Source organism: Ovis canadensis, chromosome 5 (genome assembly GCF_042477335.2).
Source record: "Ovis canadensis isolate MfBH-ARS-UI-01 breed Bighorn chromosome 5, ARS-UI_OviCan_v2, whole genome shotgun sequence".
NCBI lineage: Eukaryota > Metazoa > Chordata > Mammalia > Artiodactyla > Bovidae > Ovis > Ovis canadensis.
The window spans coordinates 89420171-89438238 of record NC_091249.1 but is presented as its reverse complement, the minus strand read 5'-3'; the positions used below and the strand labels follow the sequence as shown (position 1 = coordinate 89438238).

Sequence of the window (18068 nt, the reverse complement as noted above, 5' to 3'; positions counted from 1 at the left end):
ATTACACTATACTAAACAGCTATGAATAATTGGTGCTCTAATGATGTATACCTGTAAATATGCCATTAAGCACACTGCTATAATAGATGCAGAAAGAATGGGGCATAATGGAGGACAAAAGAGAGAGATCAGGAAAGATTAATTCTAGCTGGGGGTTTTGTGGAGACCTTGGAAGAGGGGGGGTATGAACAGGGATTTAAGTAAACCAATATAGGCTAATGAAGAAAATGAAAAGATGTATAATCGCTCATCACTCAGGATAACATTTTTTCTTAATCCTAAATTAAACTTGCACAGAGATAAACATTTATGACAATTAGGGCTACAGCCTGAAGCATTTTGGCTCACAAACTAAGTGCAATGGTTAATGAGCAAAGATTTCTGTTCCTTTGCATGCATGAATACTAAGAAGTGTAGAATTTATCATTCACTAAATCATATCCACTTTTTTCTTATGCGTTTCACCAGTGGTTGCATCAATTGTCATTTAACTGCTCTAAATAATGTGTTCTCTTCCTTGTTGTATTAAGCTTTTCCTATCATGGCTAATGATTTTCTGATTTCCACATGCCAGTGATTTTTGGCAGTAACAAACGATGCCTCTCTTTGAGTGTTGCAAGTAGCTTAAATTATATTTTACAAACCCATTTAAAGGATCATTAGTTAAGTTAATATCCTTGTTATTCAGGAGCATAGAACAGTTGTAAAGTATAGGCTAACTTAATACTGCTATATTCTCTAGTATTTCAATAGCTTAAAAATAGCTTTTAATCTCTATAACTATAGGTAACTTTGGCCTAAATACATCATTATACCTACTTGTTTGTTGATACTCTAATTCTTGTGACTTCTGTAAAAGTTACTGGCACTTGAATAAACTGTAGAGAATAAGTACTATTTACTACAAACAATAATAAAGTTGCTCTAAGTTATTCTAGTTCGTAACCGTCAGGTTACTATCCAGTTATTTACATAGTACATCTTGTTGTACTTCTCATAATGTTTTATTTCTGCAGACAATACTGCTTGCAAAATTTTGATCTGGGGTAGAAAAAATTTTGAAAATGTTAATGAAAGCATCTTGTTTTAAAAATCTATTTATGAAAGTCTTATCCTCTTTAGTCTTGAGAAAATCCATCATGAATATCTATAATATAATATAAAATGGGAGGATTTTGCTTAATATGCCTGATGACTGACATATCAGCAAGGAGTTGGCTTTCTACTTCGAGTAGGAGCAAAAGGGCAACTAAACATCCTTTGTTGAGATAAGCTTAAATATACATGGATCTGTCTTCCTCCTAATCATAACTCAAACATTAAATACAATATAGTGCCTGATTGTAGCCATGTGTTGAGAGTCTATATAAATGACACTGTGCCACTAGAGACGTGATACATTGATTTCTTCATATCGAGGAATGGCTGACAACCTCCATGTTCCATAGCAGTTTGTGCATCTTTATACAGATTTTATTTTACTATGGGCAGTGGAAGGACAGTTCATGGGACACTGGAAACTCCGGCATTAACTCATCAACAGCCACTAACCCAGAGAATCTAACGCCAACACTGCACTCAAAAGATCAGGTAGATTCCAGTCATTGAGAGTTACCACTTAGATGGTTAGCACTTTGTTGAATATCTTTATAATAACAATTAGTTACATTAATTACTGAGTATTGGTGAATCCTTTTAGATACCAGATAGGAAGTTTACATGCATGAAATAAAGGAAGTATAAGCATTGAGTCCACTGAACATCATATAAACTTTACAGAGCCATCAGAAGCCATATCTTTTGCCTTCTTGACTTCAGTCCATTGGTACATGAGAAAAGAAAGCATCATGATTCATGGAGATAAAGTTAAAGATTACTCTATTAATTGCTATATTTTTTCAAAGGGTTTAGATTATATCTTCCAGTAAATTTTTGATGACAAAGACCATTAAAAAACATTTGAAGAATATTAGGGATAATCATAAAAGTTTTTATTTGAAAGGTTGTGAACCATAAATTAAAATTGTGAGTCTGTTGAATATTGGAAATAACACCTAGGAGGGTGCAGAAAAGCTCCTGGGTTTTGTGGTGGGTGTCCATGAAGAAACCTACTAAATATTTAGGAGATTAGAGGTACTGTACATAATATGATTATTTTCTAGTAGCAACTACTGCACCAATGGCTCTATGAAGGAAGTAAATGTAGGTGAACATGTCTAGTATCTTTTTGAGTATAGTTTTAGAGGGTACTTTTTTTATACTGTCAGGATAGAGACAAGCAACTGATTTATAGCAAACCCAGTAAGGGAGGAAATGACAATCTTAGTAAGTTCAATAACACATCATTTAAAACTATCTTAGAAGCTACTAACAATAGATAACATTTGTGGTTTGGCCCCACATTTTAGCCTGTTGCACCATTACATCTCAGTTCCCACCTGAAATGGGCATGTGCCCCAAAGTAGTCTGCCTCTTGAGTTTTAGGCACTGACCTCACTAAGATGACAGCAGTGCTATTGTGTCCCATACCTTATAAACTTCATTTGATTTCACTGTGCAGCTAGATTCCTTCATTTTCTTGATACTCTGACCATAATATTCATTTTAATATATGATAAATCTCCCTGAAGCTGTTTTAATGGAGGGCATGTTCATTTGAACAAATGATATCACTATAACAAAGGATGATAAAAGGAAGGAAGAGAATGTGAGAGGCAAAATGAGGCAATAACAGATTGTATTTATTTTCTACTATGTGTTATAGCTGAATTCAATGCTTAGTCCCCAAAATGTCTCATTCAAATCTCTTAACCATAAACTAAAAATGTAGATGACCTTAAGAATTATCCTGCAATAGGAAACAACATCCCACTACATGGTGAAGAAAATAATATGAAATTTATGGCGGGTGACTAAGACATTGAGCTTCCCAGATGGCACAGAGGTAAAGAATTTGCCTGCCAATGCAGAAGATACAGGGGTTTGAGCCCTGACCTGGGAAGATCCCCTGGAGGAGGAAATGGCAATCCACTCCTATATTCTTTCCTGGAAAATTCCATGGACAGAGGAGCCTGGCAATGAATTGGACATGGCTAAGCAACTGAGTGTGTGCCTGAGACACTGAGACATTTTAGAAATAAGGAAACAGGCTTAGAGAAGCATAAGGTACTTGCCCAATATAAAAGCCCAACAGTGAGTATCAAAGCCAAATACAAACCGAGCTTTTCCTTTAATCATTTTTAATTATTCCACTATAGAGTGTTGCCTCCACAAATTGTATATAAACTACTTTCACACTTTAAATGAACCAATCACATTTCATGATTTTTAGAAATGTAAAAATCATCTTAGCCAATAGCTTCAAATGTTCTTCTTTATTAGTTTTTAGTACAAAATCTGAGCTAAATCTTGATTTTGTTCCTTTATGCACCCGTTGGTTGAAATATCAATAGGAAGAAAATGAACAATTCAGGATTTGAAGAAGGAAAATGTCATGGCCACCTATTTTCAAAAATTGGCCAGTTTTTAATAGTTAAATGCACTATGTTTGATTCTGTAATTGGAGAGAACTTAAAAATATTCCCATAGTTCACTGGTTCCTTTGTAAACAACAGTTTAAGTATATGTATATTGTATACATATACATGTGCGTGTGTGCTAAGTCACTCCAGTTGTGTCTGACACTTTGTGATGCTATAGACTGTAGAATGAAGATCATGGCATTTGGTCCCATCACTTCATGGGAAATAGATGGGGAAACAGTAGGAACAGTGTCAGACTTTATTTTGGGGGGCTCCAAAATCACTGCAGATGGTGACTGCAGCCATGCAATTAAAAGACGCTTACTCCTTGGAAGAAAAGTTATGACCAACCTAGATAGTATATTCAAAAGCAGAGACATTACTTTGCCGACTAAGGTCCGTCTGTCTAGTCAAGGCTATGGTTTTTCCTGTGGTCATGAATGGATGTGAGAGTTGGACTGTGAAGAAGGCTGAGTGCCGAATTGATGCTTTTGAACTGTGATGTTGGAGAAGACTCTTGAGAGTCCCTTGGACTGCAAGGAGATCCAACCAGTCCATTCTGAAGGAGATCAATGATACTTTGGAAGAAATGATACTAAAGCTGAAGCTCCAGTACTTTGGCTACCTCATGCGAAGAGTTGACTCATTGGAAAAGACTGATGCTGGGAAGGATTGGGGGAAGTAGGAAAGGGGACGACCGAGGATGAGATGGCTGGATGGCATCACCGACTCGATGGACGCGAGTCTGAGTGAACTCCGGGAGTTGATGATGGACAGGGAGGCCTGGCGTGCTGCGATTCATGGGGTCACAAAGAGTTGGACATGACTGAGCGACTGAACTGAACTGAGACTGTAGCTCACCAGGCTCCTCTATCCATGGGATTCTCCAGGCAAGGATACTGGAGTGGGTTGCCATGCCTTCCTCCAGGGGATCTTCCTGACCCAGGTATTGAACCTGCGTCTCCTGTGACTCCTGCATTGTAGGCAGATTCTTTACTACTGAGCTACCAGGGAAGCCCCATATATATACACACATATACACATACACATACACTAAAGGTGAATGAAGACACTAAAGTGAGCTAGTAACTGTACTGAATCAGATTTGAGCAGGAACATCATCTCAAGCATACAAATATCTTTCAGATAGTCAATGCCTGCACTTAATTATGTATTATCTATTTTTCAAAAGCTTTTATTTTTGCACTCTCTACAATGCTAGGGATTGGTGTTTATAAATCGGCACATAAAAATATCAGAGTTTATATATTTATGTGTATAAACATACATTAAATGCTTTCAAAGAAAATAGTATCTGTTGCATTGTGCAAGTATGTTGAAATTAAAATATCTTTGTTAGCATACTACTTCTGTTAGTATTCTTAAAGCTGTTTTGAAATTTAATCTGTTTCTCATCAACACAAAAAAGATTCTAATATTGTGACATAGAAAAGATTATAATTGCTTAACTATTTGTACAATATGGCAAATACACATTTTGCACATATCAACGGAGATGTTATGTGGATAAAAATGTTTTCATTATGTATTTGAGTTCTTAACAAATATGCTTACATCAAAACCTTAATAAGTTTAAAATGTGTTTGTTTTTTTTTTCTCTGTTAAATAATAACTACTTCCATTTCTCACTACAGTATTTTATAATTCATGCATTCAGGAAATCTTTACTTTTCTGTGTACTTGGTAACAGGCATTATAGTAGGCTGTATGGATAAAGCAGTGAGCTTCGCTCACAAGATTGTTGTCTTCAGTGAACTTACAACCTGGCCCTTGCCTCTTAATTCTGTGTTTCCTACTGTCTCAGGCTCTATTAAAATATATGTGTGGAGCCCTACACCAACCCTACTTAATCAGAATCTCAGTGATTAGTACTTACCACATCTATTTTGAAAAATAAAGAAAAAGCTTTATTTTTTAGAATACTTTCAAGTTTACAGAAAAATCACAAAGATAGTACAGAGAGTTCCAATATACCCTATCTAGCTTCCTCTAGGAGCAACACTATATTCTTATGGTACATTTTCTATAATGGATAAACAAATGGTAAGGATCAGCAGTAAAGAATCAGTCTGCCAAGCAGGAGGCACAGGTTTAACCCCTGGCTCAGGAAGATATTCTGGAGAAGGATATGGCAACCACTCCAGTATTCTTGCCTGGGAAATCCCATGAACAGAGGAGCCTGGCAGGCTACAGTCCAGTGGGTCACAAAGAGTCGGACACGACTCAGTGACTAAATAACAACAACAATAACAACAACAGTACATTATTATTACCCAAAGTTCGTAGTTTATTCAGTAATTTTTAACCAATGGCTTTTTCTCTTCCAGGATCCTATCCAGGATCCTATCCAGAATGCCACAGTACAATAAGGCATCATGTCTCCTTAGGTTTCTCCTGGCTGTGACATTTTCTCAGACTTTCCTTATTATTGATGATCCTGACAGTTTTGAGGAGTATTTGTTGTGTATTTTGAGGAGTACTGACTAGTTTTAAGAATGTTCTTCAGCTGGGATTTGTCTAATATAATCCTCATGATTAGCCTGGAGTTACACATTTTGAGGATGATGGCCACAAAGATAAGGGGCCACTTCATCGCATCTTATGAAGGATACATGCTGCCAAAATGATGTATCACTGTTGATGTCAGCCTTGGCTACATGGCTGAATAGTGTTTGTTATGTTTCTCCCCTCTAAAGTTACTCTTCCTGCCTCCCGCATTCAACACTACACTCTTTGGAGGAAATTTCTCAGCACAGCTCGTATTTAAGGGGCAAAAAGTAAGGCTCTGACTCCTTGACTGTAGAGTATTTCTATCAACTATTTGGAATTCTCTCTCATGTTTGTCTTCTCTCATTCATTTATATATTTATTTGATAATCACCTTATACAGACTCATGAATACTTATTTAACACTTTTATCTATAATCCAACACCACATTATTTTTTGTACCGATTTTTCTAGTTTTGGCCATTGAGAGCCCTTTCATCTGACTCCTGTGTTCAATCATCACTGCAGTATTATTTTTTTAAACTTTTTATTTTGTATTGGGGTATAGGCAATTAACAATGTTTTGATAGTTGCAAGTGAACAGCAGAGGGACTCAGCCATACATATACATGTATCCGTTCTTCCCCAAACTCCCCTCCCATCCAGGCTGTCACATAACATTGAGCAGAGTTCCATTTGCTATACAGGAGGTCATTGATTGTAGCTTTTTTGAGAACATCACATTCTGAAAATGATAAGATGCTACAGATTCATCTTTTATATTTCTTGTCCCAGTCATAGAATCAGCTATTTCTCCTAGTGTCCTGGGTTTCTTTGTTTTTGGAGAATGGTATTAGAAACCAAAATCTGTGTGCTAGGTATGCTTGTTGCTACCAGGGTACCTATCAGGTGACAGGGCAAAAAGCAATATGTGTATGTATTATGTTATGTTTCTGCTGCTGCTGTTGCTATGTCGCTTCAGTCGTGTCTTACTCTGTGCGACTCCATAGACGGCAGCCCACCAGGCTCCCCCGTCCCTGGGATTTTCCAGGCAAGAGTACTGGAGTGGGTTGCCATTATTATGTTCAGTTCAGTTCAGTTCAGTCGCTGAGTCGTGTCCGACTCTTTGCGACCCCATGAATCGCAGCACGCCAGGCCTCCCTGTCCATCACCAACTCCCAGAGTTCACTCAGACTCACATTCATCGAGTCGGTGATGCCATCCAGCCATCTCATCCTCTGTTGTCCCCTTCTCCTCATGCCCCCAATCCCTCCCAGCATCCCAATGAGTCAACTCTTCGCATGAGGTGCCCAAAGTACTGGAGTTTCAGCTTTAGCATCATTCCTTCCAAAGAAATCCTAGGGCTGATCTCCTTCAGAATGGACTGGTTGGATCTCCTTGCAGTCCAAGGGACTTTCAAGAGTCTTCTCCAACACCACAGTTCAAAAGCATCCATTCTTCGGCGCTCAGCCTTCTTCACAGTCCAACTCTCACATCCATTCATGACCACAGGAAAAACCATAGCCTTGACGAGACAGACCTTTGTTGACAAAGTAATGTCTCTGCTTTTCAATATGCTGTCTGGGTTGGTCATAACTTTTCTTCTAAGGGGTAAGCGTCTTTTAATTTCATGGCTGCAGTCACCATCTGCAGTAATTTTGGAGCCTAAAAAAATAAAGTCTGACACTGTTTTCACTGTTTGCCCATCTATTTCCCATGAAGTGATGGGACCAGATGCCATGATCTTCGTTTTCTGAATGTTGAGCTTTAAGCCAACTTTTTCACTCTCCTGTTTCACTTTCATCAAGAGGCTTTTTAGTTCCTCTTCACTTTCTGCCATAAGGGTGGTGTTATCTGCATATCTGAGGTTATTTTTATGCTATGTTACATATCTGTAAATACTCATCTATATATCCAAATATATCTATATTAAGCAAAACATCAGTTTATACTGATATCTCCAATTCTAGGCCACAATAACATAGATTATTGAAACTTTCTCCTCTTGTGTGCATGCTATATTGCTTCAGTCATGTCCAGTTCTTTGTGATCTGATGGACTGTAGCCCACCAGGCTTCTCTGTGAATGGGATTCTTCAGGCAAGAATATTGGAGTGGGTTGCCATGTCCTTCTCCAGGGGATCTTCTTGACCAGGAATCAACCCCGTCTCCAGCGGCTCCTACATTGGAGGCCAATTCTTTTACCTCTGAGCCACCAGGGAAGACCACTTTCCTTGCTTATCTGTAAAATTCCTCCAAACAATGAGAATCTGTCTCTGCCATATGCCATACATTTGCTTATTTACTTCTAGTACACAAGTATAGTAGTATCACAAATATTAACCAATACTCCCATGGGAAACTTTACCAGGAAGAATAGAGTCCTTATGTGTTCTTTCTTTGCCTTTAGCCTTACACACACCATTTAGTGTCAATAACTAGGCTGGCCCTTTATCTCACCCACTTAAGTGAGGCTGTTTAATACACATATAATACATTTACACTGTTTTGTCAGATTTTGCCTTCCATCTGCGTGTAGTCCAATCTCCTAAATTACTATTTTTTACTTCACATGCAGTAAGATTCACTCTTAGTACTACAGTAAAGTTCTATGGGATTTGACAAACGCACAGAATTATGTATCCACAATAATACTATAATACAGAATAGCTTCACTGGTTTAAAATATCCCCTGTACTTCAACTATTAACCACTCACCCCGCAATTTCCTGTGAGTCATGAACCCTTTATCATTGCTAAAGTTTTTTTTTTTCTAAAATGTCATACAATTCAAATAATCCAGGATAAGCTGTTCAGACTAGTTTTTTTTTTCTATCACTGAGAAAAATACATTTAAGAATCATATATGCCTTTACATGATTTGATAGCTTATTTCTATTGTATCGATATAACCAGTTTGCTTATCAAGTCACCTATTGAATGACATCTTGATCATTTTTGGTAAGAATGAGTAAAACTGCTCTCAACATTCACATAGTTTTTGTGGATATGTTTTCAAATTATTTATACCTAAGAGCATGATTGATACATTTTATGGTGAAACTATGTTCAACTTTTTTCTTGACTTCCTACTTTTGCATTCCAGTCCTCTATAACGAAAAGGACATCTTTTTTGGGGTGTTAGTTCTAGAAAGTCTTGTAGGTCTTCATAGAACCGTTCAACTTCAGCTTCTTTGGCTTTAGTGACTGGGGCATGGACTTGGATTATTGTGATACTGAATGATACATTTGATATTGAATGGCCTTGGAAATGAACAGAGATCATTCTGTTATTTTTGAGATTGCACCTAAGTACTGCATGTTATACTCTTTTGTTGACTATGAGGGATACTCATTTCTTCTAAGGGATTCTTGCCCACAATAGCAGATATAATGGTCGTCTGAATTAAATTTGCTCATTCCTGTCCATTTAATTCACTGACTCCAAAAGCGTTGATGTTCACTTTTGCCATCTCCTGTTTGACCACTTCCAATTTACCTTGAGTCATGGACCTAACATTCCAGGTTCCAATGTAATATTGTTCTTTGCACATAGGACTTTACTTCCATCACCAGTGTCACATGCACAACTGGGCATTGTTTTCCCTTTGGATCCTTCTTTTCATTGTTTCTGCAGTTATTACTCCACTTTTCTCCACTAGCACCTACTGAAGTGGGGAGTTATTGCAAAATTCAGACTTAAATTGAAGAAAGTAGAGAAAACCACCAGACCATTCAGGTATGACCTAAATCAAATACCTTATGATCATACAGTGGAAGTGACAAATACATTCAAAGGATTAGATCTGATAGCCAGAATGCCTAAAGGAATATGGACAGAAGTTCATGACATTACACAGGAGTCAGTGATCAAGACCATTGCCAAGAAAAAGAAAAGCAAAATGGTTGTTTAAACAGGTAGTACAAATATCTGAGAAAGAAGAGAAACTAAAGGCAAAGGATAAAACTACTTTTTCTTTTTCTCTAGAGAGATACAATGACATCCCATTCCAGTACTCTTGCCTGGAAAATCCCACGGACGGAGGAGCCTGGTATGCTCCAGTCCATGGGGTCGCAAAGAGTCGGACACGACTGAGCAACCTCACTGTCACTTTTTACTTTCATGCATTGGAGAAGAAAATGGCAACTCACTCCAGTGTTCTTGCCTGGAGAACTCCAGGGATGGTGGAGCCTGGTGGGCTGCCGTCTATGGGGTCGCACAGAGTCAGACACGACTGAAGCGACTTAGCAGCAGCAGCAGCAGCAGCAGCAGCAGAGAGATACAGATTGAACCTGGGTCTCCTGCACTGGTAGGCAGATTCTTTAAATTCTGAGCCACCTGGGATGCCCCATTCAACATAATCCTCAATTAATTAAAGATATACTTTAGAAAAATTGATAACCTTTTGGAAAATGATTTTAAATCTATTAAAAGAAAACATGTATGCTATTATCAACATATGCAAGCCCATAGGTAAATGTTCTTAAACTTAGCAATTTTAATATTTTAAAATTTAGTTCTAGAGGTGAGTATAAACAGTGTAATTAAATGTGATTTTTATTTTTTCTAGTTACTGATTACAGATGTTATGGTTGATACTATGACTCTTGAAAATTCCATGCTTAGTATATTTCACTTCAGTTCAGTCACTCAGTTGTGTCTGACTCTTTGTGACACCATGAACCGCAGCATGCCAGGCCTCCCTGTCCATCACCAACTCCTGGAGTCTACCCAAACCCATGTCCATTGAGTCAGTGATGCCATCCAACCATCTCATCCTCTGTTGTCCCCTTCTCCTCCTGCCCTCAATCTTTCCTAGAGTTAGGGTCTTTTCAAATGAGTCAGCCTTTCACATCAGTTAGCCAAAGTATTGGAGTTTCAGCTTCAGCATCAGTCCTTTCAATGAACACCCAGGAATGATCTCCTTTAGGATGGACTGGTTGGATCTCCTTGCAGTCCAAGGGACTCTCAAGAGTCTTCTCCAACACCATAGTTCAAAAGGATCAATTCTTCAGTGCTCAGGTTTCTTTATAGTCCAACTCTCATATCCACACATAACTACTGGAAAAACCATAGCCTTGACTAGATGGACCTTTGTGGACAAAGTAATGTCTCTGCTTTTTAATATGTTGTCTAGGTTGGTTATAACTTTCATTCCAAGGAGTAAGCATCTTTTAATTTCATGGATGTAATCACCATCTGCAGTGATTTTGGAGCCCCAAAAATAAAGTCAGCCACTGTTTTCACTGTTTCCTCATCTATTTTCCATGAAGTGATGGGACCAGGTGCCATGATCTTCGTTTTCTGAATGTTGAGCTTTAAGCCAACTTTTTCATTCTCCTCTTTCACTTTCATCAAGAGGCTTTTTAGTTCCTCTTCACTTTCTGCCATAAGGGTGGTGTCATCTGCATATCTGAGGTTATTGATATTTGTCCCAGCATTCTTGATTCCTGCTTGCACTTCTTCCAGTCCAGCATTTCTCATGATGTACTCTGCATATAAGTTAAATAAGCAGGGTGACAATATACAGGCTTGACGTACTCCTTTTCCTATTTGGAACCAGTCTGTTGTTCCATGTCCAGCTCTAACTGTTGCTTCCTGACCTGCAAACAGGTTTCTCAAGGTGCAGGAGCACTGGCTGCGACAGTGCAGGAGTGGCAGCTGTGATGGCTGTGATGGCACAGGAGCTGCTGAGAGGAGCTACCCCACATCCAAGGTCAGGGGTGGTGCCTGCGCTTTGCTGGAGCAGCCATGAAGAGATACCCCACGAACAAGGTAAAAGAAAACCAAGTTAGACGGTAGGCACTGAGAGGGGGCATCAGAGGGCAGACAGGCTGAAGCCACAATCACAGACAACTAGCCAATCTGACCACATAGACCAGCCTTGTCTAACTCAATGAAACTAAGCCTTGCCATGTGAGGTCATCCAATATGGACGGGTCATGGTGGAGAGGTCTGAAAGAATGTGGTCCACTGGAGAACAAAATGGCAAACCACTTCAGTATTCTTGCCTTGAGAATCCCATGAATAGTATAAAAAGGCAAAAAGACAGGACAATGAAACATGAACTCCCCAGGCCGGTAGGTGCCCAATACGCCAATGGAGATCAGTGGAGAAATAACTCCAGAAAGAACAAAGGGATGGAGCCAAAGCAAAAACAACCCCCAGTTGTGGATGTGACTGGTGATAGAAGCCAAGTCCAATGCTGTAAAGAGCAATATTGCATCAGAACTGGAATGTTAGGTCCATGAATCAAGGCAAATTGGAAGTGTTCAAACAGGAGATGGCAAGAGTGAACATTGACATTCTAGGAATCAGCAAACTAAGATCTACTGGAATGAATGAATTTAACTCAGGTGACCATTATATACTACTGTGGACAGGAGTCCCTTAGAAGAAATGTAGTAGCCATCATAGTCAACAAGAGAGTCTGAAACGCAGTACTTGGATGCAATCTCAAAAACGACAGAATGATCTCTGTGTGTTTCCAAGGCAAACCATTCTATATCACAGTAATCCAAGTCTATGCCTGGACCAGTAACGCTGAAGAAGCTTAAGTTGAATGGTTCTATGAAGACCTACAAGACCTTTTAGAACTAACACCCAAAAAGATGCCCTTTTCATTATAGGGGACTGGAATGCAAAAGTAGGAATTCAAGAAACACCTGGAGTAACAGGCAAATTTGGCCTTGGAGTCCAGAAAGAAGCAGGGCAAAGGCTAATAGAATTCTGCCAAGAGAACAGAAACGATAGGGTCATAGCAAATACCCTCTTTCAACAACACAAGTGAAGACTCTACACATGGACATCACCAGATGGTCAATATAAAAATCAGATTGATTATATTCTTTGCAGCCAAAGATGGAGAAGCTCTATACAGTCAGCAAATCAAGACCAGAAGCTATCTGTGGCTCTGATCATGAACTCCTTTTTGCCAAATTCAGACTTAAATTGAAGAAAGTGGGCTAGACCATCCATGTGTAACCTAAAATAAATCTCTTATGACTATACAATGGAGTGAGAAATAGATTTAAGGGACTAGATCTGATAGAGTGCCTGATGAACTATGGATGGAGGTTCATGACATTGTACAGGAGACAGGAATAAAGACCATCCCCAAGAAACAGAAATGCAAAAAAGCAAAATGGCTGTCTGAGGAGGCCTTACAAATAGCTGTGAAAAGAAGAGAAGTGAAAAGCAAAGAAGAATAGGAAAGATATACTCATTTGAATGCAGAGTTCCAAAGAATAGCAAGGAGAGATAAGAAAGCCTTCCTCAGCAATCAATGCAAAGTAACCACACTTGCATCCTCACAAAAAAGTTTGTTTTGTATAAACATGAACAAACATGTGCATGAAATATAGACATGTGACTACAGCATGTATTTTTCCCCCAAAGTATGGGAACAGTGTGAGGAAGCACTCCATACACAACTTATTCCATGGACATGGTTATAAATACAATTTTTGCTATATTAATTTAAATAATTATTATAGACATTTGTGTAAGTGATCAAAAGTGAACATTTTACCTGTACTATTTCCTTCATCAAATAGTGATAAGCAATTATAATAAGTAATCTTGATAATAATGACTTTCAGTTCAGTTCAGTTCAGTTCAGTTCAGTTCAGTTCAGTTCAGTCACTCAGCCGTGTCTGACTCTTTGTGACCCCATGAATCGCAGCACGCCAGGCCTCCCTGTCCATTGCCAACTCCTGGAGTTCACTCAGACTCATTTCCATCGAGTCAGTGATGCCATCCAGCCATCTCATCCTCTGTCATCCTTTTCTCCTCCTGCCCCAAATCCCTCCCAGAATCAGAATCTTTTCCAATGAGTCAACTCTCCTCATCAGGTGGCCAAAGTATTGGAGTTTCAACTTTAGGATCCGTCCTTCCAATGAATACCGAGGGCTGATCTCCTTTAGAATGGACTGGTTGGATCTCCTTGCAGTCCAAGGGACTCTCAAGAGTCTTCTCCAATACCACAGTTCAAAGCATCAATTCGTGCACTTCAAATCAAAGGAAACTAAATAGTGAAAACAAAATTGATGGTGGGGCAGGAAATTTTTTTCTCATCTAAACCAATTAAAAGCAAAGAATTTCTTCCATTTCATAAAAGTAGTTAGATTCAAAATCTCAAACCTCCTTATTAAGTTATGTTCAGCATACATTTTATATATAGCAGCTAAACATTGAGACAATGATAATAAAGGTAGCAAATTAATGTTCATTTGCAAGGAAACATCTCAGACAAACATTTGAGACCTTTATATATAATCAAACTGGCTTCATTTAAAACAAATTGAAAGATTGTCCTGAGTTTGTTGTTTCTATTCCTACCTTTTTGATCAAATCTATTACTGTGCCTCATTCACTTTATGTCTATCACCCAGACATACACACACAAACACACATATAATCATAATCATACTGGTAAATATGTGGGCTTGTATACTTACATATGATCTCTAATATTTTTTAAATGAATACTGACTTTTCAAAAAATCTAAATTGAATGCCATAATCTAAAGGTATCAAAATGAAGAGAAATGAAAATATTAGGAATATAGCAGTTGATTAATTACAAACTTAATTCTTTGCCTCAGAAAGAATAACATGTTGACATTTAAAAACTCATTTTGAGGGAAGAAAAAAAAGGAACAGATTGAGAAAGTTTCCGTATAATCACTGAAAGGATATAGTTTTCAGTGAGTGTGAATTACATTTTATTTTATACAAGGTTTTACTAGTGTGGTATTTTCTGTTATATTGAGTTATAACTCCCTACCCATAGAGGCAGCTTTTGATTTGATTTTCATTGCCTTGGGCAAGCATGATTGAGGACCCACAAGACTGTAGAAGATGTTGATTGATTCTTTTGATCCTAGGAGATAATAGAAAGTGTTTAAATTGGTTGTGTTAAAAAAATCTGAGGATGAATTGAGACTTTAGGCAAATTGCAGAGAAGATTTTTAATCTTCGATTTGTTCAAATCTGTAACATAGGAAACAGAAAAGATTTATATCTCCTCTTGTCAAATTCCTTTCTATTTCACATCAATCACTTTTTTTTTTTCTCTTCACCTTTTCTGGTCCTATGAGATTCCTTTATTCCTAGAATTAGAGGCCTCTGAGTTTTATTTAAATTAAAAATGGTATCAAAGTCACACATACAATGAAAGTTAAGCCACAGCAAGTCTGGAGATCAGACCAAAGAGAAGTGGACAAAAATTTATCAGTGGCAAAATAAAAAGTGAATCTATGTGCTTCTCTTTCAGAGTCTAAAGCACTAATCATTATATCCCTACCTTGGACAATCTGACAAAATACTTCCAACAGAGCTCTTATGATACACTTCTATCCTATCAGAGTGTCTCAGCAAGATATTAAGATGTATGGGAAATAATATGTTACTGTCAGTATATACAGAACTGAAGTGTATAGGTGATTAGAAGATGCATGGTTGTACTGACAATACTTGTTTCCATATTAACAATGGAAATGAAAGTCTCTCAGTCATGTCCAACTCTTTGCCACCCCATGTACTGTGGAATTCTCTAGGCCAGAATACTGGAGTGGGTGGCCTTTCCCTTCTCCAGGGGATCTTCCCACCTCAAGGATCCAACCCAGGTCTCCCACAGTGAAGGTGATTCTTTACCAACTGAGCTATCAGGAAAGCCATATTAATGATAGTTACAGAAAAAAGCAAAAACAAAGGGGACTTCTTTAGGGTCTGTAATCCAGAGGTTATTTTACCTCTGTGCCTTAATGGGACATCATCACTCAAAAATATATAAGTTTGGTGTCTCCACAGGCAAGGAAAACAAGAGAAAAACAGATGAGACTACGTAAAACTAAAATATCTGCACAGTGAGGAAGATTATCAACAAAATGAAAAGGCTGCCTATTGAATGGAGATGGTACTTACAAACAATACTTATCATAAGAGGTTAATATCCAAAATACACAAAGAACCAATATGACTCAACATCAGGAAAAAAAAGAAAAAGCAGATTAAAAAATGGCCAGAGGACCTGAATAGAAAATTTTCCAAGGTCAACATAAAGATGACCAACAAGCACATGAAAAGGTGTGAAATGTCATTGATTTTAAGACAAGTGCAAATCAAAACTACAATAAAATAACATGTCACACTGTCAGAATGTTCATTAACAAAAAGACAACAAATAATAAGTGTTGGGGAGATGTGGAGAAAAGGAGACCCTTGTGCACTGTGAGTGGGATTGGAGACTTGTGTTGCCAGTATGGAAAACTATATGGAGATTCTACCAAAAATTAAAAATACAACCACTATATGATTCAGGTATCCCGCTATTGGGTATTTATCTGATGAAAACAAGAATTGTTATAGCATTAGTAGCAAGATGGAAGCAACCTGAGTGCCCATCAGTAGATAGATAAAGAAGGCACCCCTCCCACTCCCCGCCAAAACATACACAATGGAATATTACTTAGCCATAAAAAAGAAAGAAATCTGGCTATTTGTGACAACATGGATGGACCTGAAAGCATTATGCTAAAGTGAATTAAGACAATTAGGTAACAGAGAAAGATAAATGCTGTATGATTTCACTTAGGCTTAAGCAAATGAAGCAAAATAACTAAACATAAACAAAGTCATAAATATAGAGAACAAACAGGTGGTTGCCACAGGAATTGAGGGTGGAGAGAGGAGATAAATGGTTGAGGGAGATTAGGAGATACAAACTTCCAGTTACAAAATAAATGACATGGATATAAAATGTACAATGTTGGAAATACAATAAATAATGACATACATTTATATGATGACACATGGTAACTGGACTTATTGTGGTGATCATTTTGAAATGTAGACAAATAGTGAATCACTACATTGTGTATCAGGAACTAACATAGTGTTGCAAGTGAATTATACTTTACAAACTAATAAACAAACTCATAGGAAAAAAAAAAAAGATTTATGGCTACCCAAATGTGGAAGGAGGGCAAGGAAGAGGGAATTGAATGAAGGGTGTCAGATGGTAAAAACTTCCAGTTATAAGTACTAGAACTGTAATGTACAACATGATAACTATAATTATCATTTAGTACATTAAGCATGAAAATTAATAGAATAAATCCTGAGTTCTCATCACAAGGATTTTTTTTTCATTTCTTTAATATTATATCTCTACGAGATGATGAATGTTCACTAAACTTATTGTGAGAATCATTTCATAACGATATAAAATCATCATGCTTTACATCTTAAGCTTATACAGAGCTATGTCAATTTTGTCACAATAAAACTGGAAGAAAAATAAAATTTTTAAATGTAATAGTTTGGGCACACTAGTACTGAATTCAGTAATGTTAAGCACTTTCCCAAGCACACTCATAAATATTAACTTATCTAGATTTTAAAATAATTCCACAAGATAGATTATATTATCCTCATTTTATGATAAACTACTTGGGAAATATGAAGGTCAAATGAGTTGCACACACCAATGAGTAAGGCTGATGCTGGGAGGGATTGGGGGCAGGAGGAGAAGGGGACGACAGAGGATGAGATGGCATCACCAACTCGATGGACGTGAGTCTGAGTGAACTCCGGGAGATGGTGATGGACAGGGAGGCCTGGCGTGCTGCGATTCATGGGGTCACAAAGAGTCTGACACGACTGAGCGACTGAACTGAACTAAACTGAATACCACCAAATATCTCTTCAACTGATAACAGGTGACTATTGAAAAACAACCCAGTAAATGTTTCCAAACTGATAGGCTGTGAAATGGATCCATTCTGTTTTTATTTCCAAAATGATTAAGAAATTCTGAAAGAAAAAAAGATCCAGGAGATGATACTGAAAATGAGATCAAAATTATGCCTTTTTCAGTGGGAATCTGGCTATTACAAAACCTTGCTATTTGTTTGTATGCCTGTGTATGGAAAATTTGTGCATTTCTCAAACTCTAGAAGATCTCAGGTTATGACATTTCCCTCCTGTTATCATTGCCTCTGCTCACAAACACGGCACTGGCACTATTTGACGAA

At 37.8% G+C, this 18068-nt stretch overlaps 1 pseudogene; it reads left to right on the top strand.

Moving 5' to 3' along the window:
- LOC138440613 (mitochondrial adenyl nucleotide antiporter SLC25A23 pseudogene) overlaps window positions 1-9943 on the top strand; it is a 143948-nt pseudogene extending 134005 nt beyond the window's left edge.
- Window positions 9944-18068: the final 8125 nt, after the last annotated feature.